Below are 10,583 nucleotides of genomic sequence, written 5' to 3' on the forward strand. Positions count from 1 at the left end.
CTGATTGGCTGCTGTATTTGCTTGACAGATGGAAGCTGGCAGCTGATTGGCTGTCTAGCCTAAAGGGCTTTACACACCTCCCTGATGGTACCACTGGCTAAGACTCCACCTCAGCTCATTGGGTAATGAAAAATTTAGAACAATTGATGGATGAAAGCAGGCAGGCCGGCCATTTTGGGACGCTCTTTGGACTTGTTTAATGCAATGCACCTTTGTATATTCACATGCATTCGCTTCATGCTGTAACCACTGTGCATAAAAATTTGGAAACATGGCATACAGTGTATCATTTGCTGTCTAGGTCATGTTTCCCATATTTTCCCTTCCCAGATACAAGCCCGTTTCAGTGTTTGGGGCACTTTTTAGCTAAAATCAACCTACGGGGCCTAACTGCATATGCTAAAGCCTGCCTATTTTGAATGGTGTAGTGACCCCTGCAACCTCCAAAAATATCAGAACTTACTTCCCCAATAACCTGCTAACTCACCCCTGAAATACATACTTATTCACCCTATTTTGTTCATTGGACTCATTTCTCATTTGAAATGCCCATTTTTGGGGGGCCAGAAATGTGCGTCTTTAAAATGTGATTTCTACGATACCCCACTTTTGCGCGTCAGACCTTAACTTTTCCCGTAAACGCAGAAAAACCGCAATTTTAGGGAGAAACGAGACAGACATCGCCTCCCTCTGCCACCCACCCGCCCAACTGACAGCCAGCCATTAGACATGCACAGATAGTTCTGAGGGTCTTTCTGTGATGTCATAAAGGGCCTGCTGATCAATGGGCAGCTTTCTGATTGGCTGCTGTATTTGATTGACAGATGGAAGCTGGCAGCTGATTGGCTGTCTAGCCTAAAGTGCTTTACACACCTCCCTGATGGTACCACTGGCTAAGACTCCACCTCAGCTCATTGGGTAATGAAAAATTTAGAACAATTGATGGATGAAAGCAGGCAGGCCGGCCATTTTGGGACGCTCATTGGACTTGTTTCATGCAATGCACCTTTTGTATATTCACATGCATTCGCTTCATGCTGTAACCACTGTGCATAAAAATTTGGAAACATGGCAAACAGTGTATCATTTGCTGTCTAGGTCATGTTTCCCATATTTTCCCTTCCCAGATACAAGCCCGTTTCAGTGTTTGGGGCACTTTTTAGCTAAAATCAACCTACGGGGCCTAACTGCATATGCTAAAGCCTGCCTATTTTGAATGGTGTAGTGACCCCTGCAACCTCCAAAAATATCAGAACTTACTTCCCCAATAACCTGCTAACTCACCCCTGAAATACATACTTATTCACCCTATTTTGTTCATTGGACTCATTTCTCATTTGAAATGCCCATTTTTTGGGGGGGGGGCAGAAATGTGCGTCTTTAAAAGGTGATTTCTACGATACCCCACTTTTGCGCGTCGGACCTCAACTTTTCCCGTAAACTCAGAAAAACCGCAATTTTAGGGAGAAACGAGACAGACATCCCCTCCCTCTGCCACCCACCCGCCCAACTGACAGCCAGCCATTAGACATGCACAGATAGTTCTGAGGGTCTTTCTGTGATGTCATAAAGGGCCTGCTGATCAATGGGCAGCTTTCTGATTGGCTGCTGTATTTGATTGACAGATGGAAGCTGGCAGCTGATTGGCTGTCTAGCCTAAAGTGCTTTACACACCTCCCTGATGGTACCACTGGCTAAGACTCCACCTCAGCTCATTGGGTAATGAAAAATTTTGAACAATTGATGGATGAAAGCAGGCAGGCCGGCCATTTTGGGACGCTCATTGGACTTGTTTAATGCAATGCACCTTTTGTATATTCACATGCATTCGCTTCATGCTGTAACCACTGTGCATAAAAATTTGGAAACATGGCATACAGTGTATCATTTGCTGTCTAAGTCATGTTTCCCATATTTTCCCTTCCCAGATACAAGCCCGTTTGAGTGTTTGGGGCACATTTAGCTAACATCAACCTACGGGGCCTAACTGCATATGCTAAAGCCTGCCTATTTTGAATGGTGTAGTGGCCCCTGCAAGCTCCAAAAATATCAGGACTTACTTCCCCAATAACCTGCTAACTCACGCCTGAAATACATACTTATTCACCCTATTTTGTTCATTGGACTCATTTCTCATTTGAAATGCCCATTTTTGGGGGGACAGAAATGTGCGTCTTTAAAAGGTGATTTCTACGATACCCCAGTTTTGCGCGTCGGACCTTAACTTTTCCCGTAAACGCAGAAAAAGCGCAATTTTCAGGAGAAACGAGACAGACATCCCCTCCCTCTGCCACCCACCCACCCAACTGACAGCCAGCCATTAGACATGCACAGATAGTTCTGAGGGTCTTTCTGTGATGTCATAAAGGGCCTGCTGATCAATGGGCAGCTTTCTGATTGGCTGCTGTATTTGATTGACAGATGGAAGCTGGCAGCTGATTGGCTGTCTAGCCTAAAGTGCTTTACACACCTCCCTGATGGTACCACTGGCTAAGACTCCACCTCAGCTCATTGGGTAATGAAAAATGTAGAACAATTGATGGATGAAAGCAGGCAGGCCGGCCATTTTGGGACACTCAGTGGACATGTTTAATGCAATGCACCTTTGTATATTCACATGCATTCGCTTCATGCTGTAACCACTGTGCATAAAAATTTGGAAACATGGCAAACAGTGTATCATTTGCTGTCTAAGTCATGTTTCCCATATTTTCCCTTCCCAGATACAAGCCCGTTTGAGTGTTTGGGGCACTTTTTAGCTAAAATCATCCTACAGGGCCTAACTGCATATGCTAAAACCTGCCTATTTTAAATGGTGTAGTGGCCCCTGCAACCTCCAAAAATATCAGGACTTACTTCCCCAATAACCTGCTAACTCACCCCTGAAATACATACTTATTAACCCTATTTTGTTCATTGGACTCATTTCTCATTTGAAATGCCCATTTTTGGGGGGCTGGAAATGTGCGACTTTAAAAGGTGATTTCTACGATACCCCACTTTTGCGCGTCGGACCTCAACTTTTCCCGTAAACGCAGAAAAACTGCAATTTTCAGGAGAAACGAGACAGACATCCCCTCCCTCTGCCACCCACCCGCCCAACTGACAGCCAGCCATTAGACATGCACAGATAGTTCTGAGGGTATGTCTGTGATGTCATAAAGGGCCTGCTGATCAATGGGCAGCTTTCTGATTGGTTGCTGTATTTGATTGACAGATGGAAGCTGGCAGCTGATTGGCTGTCTAGCCTAAAGTGCTTTACACACCTCCCTGATGGTACCAGTGGCTAAGACTCCACCTCAGCTCATTGGGTAATGAAAAATTTAGAACAATTGATGGATGAAAGCAGGCAGGCCGGCAATTTTGGGACACTCAGTGGACTTGTTTAATGCAATGCACCTTTGTATATTCACATGCATTCGCTTCATGCTGTAACCACTGTGCATAAAAATTTGGAAACATGGCAAACAGTGTATCATTTGCTGTCTAGGTCATGTTTCCAATATTTTCCCTTCCCAGATACAAGCCCGTTTCAGTGTTTGGGGCACTTTTTAGCTAAAATCAACCTACGGGGCCTAACTGCATATGCTAAAGCCTGCCTATTTTGAATGGTGTAGTGACCCCTGCAACCTCCAAAAATATCAGAACTTACTTCCCCAATAACCTGCTAACTCACGCCTGAAATACATACTTATTCACCCTATTTTGTTCATTGGACTCATTTCTCATTTGAAATGCCCATTTTTTGGGGGGGGGGGGGCAGAAATGTGCGTCTTTAAAAGGTGATTTCTACGATACCCCACTTTTGCGCGTCGGACCTCAACTTTTCCCGTAAACTCAGAAAAACCGCAATTTTAGGGAGAAACGAGACAGACATCCCCTCCCTCTGCCACCCACCCGCCCAACTGACAGCCAGCCATTAGACATGCACAGATAGTTCTGAGGGTCTTTCTGTGATGTCATAAAGGGCCTGCTGATCAATGGGCAGCTTTCTGATTGGCTGCTGTATTTGATTGACAGATGGAAGCTGGCAGCTGATTGGCTGTCTAGCCTAAAGTGCTTTACACACCTCCCTGATGGTACCACTGGCTAAGACTCCACCTCAGCTCATTGGGTAATGAAAAATTTAGAACAATTGATGGATGAAAGCAGGCAGGCCGGCCATTTTGGGACGCTCATTGGACTTGTTTAATGCAATGCACCTTTTGTATATTCACATGCATTCGCTTCATGCTGTAACCACTGTGCATAAAAATTTGGAAACATGGCATACAGTGTATCATTTGCTGTCTAAGTCATGTTTCCCATATTTTCCCTTCCCAGATACAAGCCCGTTTGAGTGTTTGGGGCACTTTTTAGCTAAAATCAACCTACGGGGCCTAACTGCATATGCTAAAGCCTGCCTATTTTGAATGGTGTAGTGGCCCCTGCAACCTCAAAAAATATCAGGACTTACTTCCCCAATAACCTGCTAACTCACCACTGAAATACATAATTTTCTCCCCCATATTTTGTTCATTGGACTCATTTCTGATTTCAAATGCCCATTTTTGGGGGGCCAGAAATGTGCTTCTTTAAAAGGTGATTTCTACGATACCCCAGTTTTGCGCGTCGGACCTCAACTTTTCCCGTAAACGCAGAAAAAGCGCAATTTTCAGGAGAAACGAGACAGACATCCCCTCCCTCTGCCACCCACCCACCCAACTGACAGCCAGCCATTAGACATGCACAGATAGTTCTGAGGGTCTTTCTGTGATGTCATAAAGGGCCTGCTGATCAATGGGCAGCTTTCTGATTGGCTGCTGTATTTGATTGACAGATGGAAGCTGGCAGCTGATTGGCTGTCTAGCCTAAAGTGCTTTACACACCTCCCTGATGGTACCACTGGCTAAGACTCCACCTCAGCTCATTGGGTAATGAAAAATGTAGAACAATTGATGGATGAAAGCAGGCAGGCCGGCCATTTTGGGACACTCAGTGGACATGTTTAATGCAATGCACCTTTGTATATTCACATGCATTCGCTTCATGCTGTAACCACTGTGCATAAAAATTTGGAAACATGGCAAACAGTGTATCATTTGCTGTCTAAGTCATGTTTCCCATATTTTCCCTTCCCAGATACAAGCCCGTTTGAGTGTTTGGGGCACTTTTTAGCTAAAATCATCCTACAGGGCCTAACTGCATATGCTAAAACCTGCCTATTTTAAATGGTGTAGTGGCCCCTGCAACCTCCAAAAATATCAGGACTTACTTCCCCAATAACCTGCTAACTCACCCCTGAAATACATACTTATTAACCCTATTTTGTTCATTGGACTCATTTCTCATTTGAAATGCCCATTTTTGGGGGGCTGGAAATGTGCGACTTTAAAAGGTGATTTCTACGATACCCCACTTTTGCGCGTCGGACCTCAACTTTTCCCGTAAACGCAGAAAAACTGCAATTTTCAGGAGAAACGAGACAGACATCCCCTCCCTCTGCCACCCACCCGCCCAACTGACAGCCAGCCATTAGACATGCACAGATAGTTCTGAGGGTATGTCTGTGATGTCATAAAGGGCCTGCTGATCAATGGGCAGCTTTCTGATTGGTTGCTGTATTTGATTGACAGATGGAAGCTGGCAGCTGATTGGCTGTCTAGCCTAAAGTGCTTTACACACCTCCCTGATGGTACCAGTGGCTAAGACTCCACCTCAGCTCATTGGGTAATGAAAAATTTAGAACAATTGATGGATGAAAGCAGGCAGGCCGGCAATTTTGGGACACTCAGTGGACTTGTTTAATGCAATGCACCTTTGTATATTCACATGCATTCGCTTCATGCTGTAACCACTGTGCATAAAAATTTGGAAACATGGCAAACAGTGTATCATTTGCTGTCTAGGTCATGTTTCCCATATTTTCCCTTCCCAGATACAAGCCCGTTTCAGTGTTTGGGGCACTTTTTAGCTAAAATCAACCTACGGGGCCTAACTGCATATGCTAAAGCCTGCCTATTTTGAATGGTGTAGTGACCCCTGCAACCTCCAAAAATATCAGAACTTACTTCCCCAATAACCTGCTAACTCACGCCTGAAATACATACTTATTCACCCTATTTTGTTCATTGGACTCATTTCTCATTTGAAATGCCCATTTTTTGGGGGGGGGGGGGGCAGAAATGTGCGTCTTTAAAAGGTGATTTCTACGATACCCCACTTTTGCGCGTCGGACCTCAACTTTTCCCGTAAACTCAGAAAAACCGCAATTTTAGGGAGAAACGAGACAGACATCCCCTCCCTCTGCCACCCACCCGCCCAACTGACAGCCAGCCATTAGACATGCACAGATAGTTCTGAGGGTCTTTCTGTGATGTCATAAAGGGCCTGCTGATCAATGGGCAGCTTTCTGATTGGCTGCTGTATTTGATTGACAGATGGAAGCTGGCAGCTGATTGGCTGTCTAGCCTAAAGTGCTTTACACACCTCCCTGATGGTACCACTGGCTAAGACTCCACCTCAGCTCATTGGGTAATGAAAAATTTAGAACAATTGATGGATGAAAGCAGGCAGGCCGGCCATTTTGGGACGCTCATTGGACTTGTTTAATGCAATGCACCTTTTGTATATTCACATGCATTCGCTTCATGCTGTAACCACTGTGCATAAAAATTTGGAAACATGGCATACAGTGTATCATTTGCTGTCTAAGTCATGTTTCCCATATTTTCCCTTCCCAGATACAAGCCCGTTTGAGTGTTTGGGGCACTTTTTAGCTAAAATCAACCTACGGGGCCTAACTGCATATGCTAAAGCCTGCCTATTTTGAATGGTGTAGTGGCCCCTGCAACCTCAAAAAATATCAGGACTTACTTCCCCTATAACCTGCTAACTCACCACTGAAATACATAATTTTCTCCCCCATATTTTGTTCATTGGACTCATTTCTGATTTCAAATGCCCATTTTTGGGGGGCCAGAAATGTGCTTCTTTAAAAGGTGATTTCTACGATACCCCAGTTTTGCGCGTCGGACCTCAACTTTTCCCGTAAACGCAGAAAAAACGCAATTTTCAGGAGAAACGAGACAGACATCCCCTCCCTCTGCCACCCACCCGCCCAACTGACAGCCAGCCATTAGACATGCACAGATAGTTCTGAGGGTTTTTCTGTGATGTCATAAAGGGCCTGCTGATTAAGGGGCAGCTTTCTGATTGGCTGCTGTATTTGATTGACAGATAGAATCTGGCAGCTGATTGGCAGTCTAGCCTAAAGTGCTTTACACACCTCCCTGATGGTACCACTGGCTAAGACTCCACCTCAGCTCGTTGGGAAATGAAAAATTTAGAACAATTGATGGATGAAAGCAGGCAGGCCGGCCATTTTGGGACGCTCATTGGACTTGTTTAATGCAATGCACCTTTGTATATTCACATGCATTCGCTTCATGCTGTAACCGCTGTGCATAAAAATTTGGAAACATGGCAAACAGTGTATCATTTGGTGTCTAAGTCATGTTTCCCATTTTTTCCCTTCCCAGATACAAGCCCATTTGAGTGTTTGGGGCACTTTTTAGCTAAAATCATCCTACAGGGCCTAACTGCATATGCTAAAACCTGCCTATTTTAAATGGTGTAGTGGCCCCTGCAACCTCCAAAAATATCAGGACTAACTTCCCCAATAATCTGCTAAATCACCCCTGAAATACATACTTATTCACCCTATTTTGTTCATTGGACTCATTTCTCATTTGAAATGCCCATTTTTGGGGGGCCGGAAATGAGCCACTTTAAAAGGTGATTTCTACGATACCCCACTTTTGCGCGTCGGACCTTAACTTTTCCCGTAAACGCCGAAAAACTGCAATTTTCAGGAGAAACGAGACAGACATCCCCCCCCTCTGCCACCCACCCGCCCAACTGACAGCCAGCAATTAGACATGCACAGATAGTTCTGAGGGTCTGTCTGTGATGTCATAAAGGGCCTGCTGATCAATGGGCAGCTTTCTGATTGGTTGCTGTATTTGATTGACAGATGGAAGCTGGCAGCTGATTGGCTGTCTAGCCTAAAGTGCTTTACACACCTCCCTGATGGTACCACTGGCTAAGACTCCACCTCAGCTCATTGGGTAATGAAAAATGTAGAACAATTGATGGATGAAAGCAGGCAGGCCGGCCATTTTGGGACGCTCATTGGACTTGTTTAATGCAATGCACCTTTGTATATTCACATGCATTCGCTTCATGCTGTAACCACTGTGCATAACAATTTGGAAACATGGCATACAGTGTATCATTTGCTGTCTAAGTCATGTTTCCCATATTTTCCCTTCCCATATACAAGCCCGTTTTAGTGTTTGGGGCACTTTTTAGCTAAAATTAACCTACGGGGCCTAACTGCATATGCTAAAGCCCGCCTATTTTGAATGGTGTAGTGGCCCCTGCAACCTCCAAAAATATCAGGACTTACTTCCCCAATAACCTGCTAACTCACCCCTGAAATACATACTTATTCACCCTATTTTGTTCATTGGACTCATTTCTCATTTGAAATGCCCATTTTTGGGGGGGCAGAAATGTGCATCTTTAAAAGGTGATTTCTACGTTACCCCACTTTTGCGCGTCGGATCTCAACTTTTCCCGTAAACGCAGAAAAAGCGCAATTTTCAGGAGAAACGAGACAGACATCCCCTCCCTCTGCCACCCACCCACCCAACTGACAGCCAGCCATTAGACATGCACAGATAGTTCTGAGGGTCTGTTTGTGATGTCATAAAGGGCCTGCTGATCAATGGGCAGCTTTCTGATTGGCTGCTGTATTTGATTGACAGATGGAAGCTGGCAGCTGATTGGCTGTCTAGCCTAAAGTGCTTTACACACCTCCCTGATGGTACCACTGGCTAAGACTCCACCTCAGCTCATTGGGTAATGAAAAATTTAGAACAATTGATGGATGAAAGCAGGCAGGCCGGCCATTTTGGGACGCTCATTGGACTTGTTTAATGCAATGCACCTTTTGTATATTCACATGCATTCGCTTCATGCTGTAACCACTGTGCATAAAAATTTGGAAACATGGCAAACAGTGTATCATTTGCTGTCTAATGCTGGCCACACATCAGAAAGATATCGTTCCAACCAGCCAACTTTTGGCTGGTTGGAATGATAATCTTTCTAGTGTGTGGGAGCAAACGATTATCAGCCGTTTGCTCCCACACGGACAAAAACGCTGATCAACGGCCCAAAACGGTCGTTCCAACTAGCTGGGAAAAATCAAACCTGTTTGATTTTTCCCAGCTAATCGTTCTGGTGTAGGGGGAAAGTTCCCCCAACCGAACGATATGTAGACGGACAGTGACAAGCAGTGCCCGCCTACATCTGTCACTGCTGCCCCCGAAGCATCCCGTGTCCTGTCCGTCCCCCCCCCCCCTTCAGCATCCCATGTCCTCTCCCTGCGGGCTGACGCTCACCTGCCGGGAGCAGAGCTTGGGTGATCACTCCTGCCTGTGGGCGCTGCGGGAGCACAACGGGCTGCTGCAGGCGAAGTTCTCCGGGCTGGGGACGGAGTTGAAGAAGAGGGCGCTGCGGGCCGGCCATCGGGCGAAGTCGCTGGTGTCCCGGCTCTCCGCCGTGCAGAACGAGCTGCAGATGACGGTGCTGCACTATCAGACAGGGGAGACAGGCACCGTCGAGAGAGGCGGCCTGTATATGTGTATCACCCGGCTCTCACCTTGCCCGGCTCTCTTCACGCTGCGGGTGTATACCCGGAGCCCGGCTTCCCTCGTCCTCCCGCTGCCACTGCCGCTGAAGCTATTCTTGAAAAGTAAGTGCTTCAGCCGTCTGTCACTGTCCCCATGTCCCCGCTGTACCTGTCCTGCATTCCCCGCTGCCTGTCACTCTCCCCGCTGTCCCTGTGCCCACATCCTCCTCTGCCACTGTCCCTGTGTGATATTACTATTACTAATACTATTGGTTCTGCTGTGGAACTAAGAGTCCCAGCAAGCCCATTAATGGGCCGCATGCTGGGACCTGTGGTTCTCCAAGTCCCAGTATGCAGTGCAGGCTTGTTGGGACTCATAGTTCCACAGCAGAACCCAATGGTTTGTCTATCTTTTACAAAAAAAATCAGCACCGGACCAGGATGCAGGACCCCCGGACCAGGATGCCAGACCAGGACGCCGGAACTCAAGACCAGGATCCCAGGACACAAGACCAGGACACCAGACCAGGACCGAGGGCTACCTACGGGCTCAAGATAGGTAAGTATCAGTATGTATGGGCTCCGTATGTATTAAAGTTTTATTTTTTTTTATGTGTCAGTGTGCTTTTATTTAACTATTGGTTTTGTTGTGGAACTAAGAGTCCCAACATGGCCATTAATGGGCCGCATGCTGGGACTTGTGGTACTCCAAGTCCCAGTATGTGTTCCAGGCTTGCTGGGACTCATAGTTGCACAACAAAACCCAATGGTTTAATCTATGATTTTTTAATACCAGCCCGGCTCTTTTTATCATTTATTTTTCTATTTTTACACTGAAGCCTGCAAGAAGAAAAGCAAAAGTTCACTGAAATAAAGACACTTAAAAAAAAAAAAAATCTTCAAA

The sequence above is a fragment of the Crinia signifera genome, chromosome 5 (genome assembly GCF_055691185.1).
Source record: "Crinia signifera chromosome 5, ASM5569118v1, whole genome shotgun sequence".
Classification (NCBI taxonomy): Eukaryota; Metazoa; Chordata; class Amphibia; order Anura; family Myobatrachidae; genus Crinia; species Crinia signifera.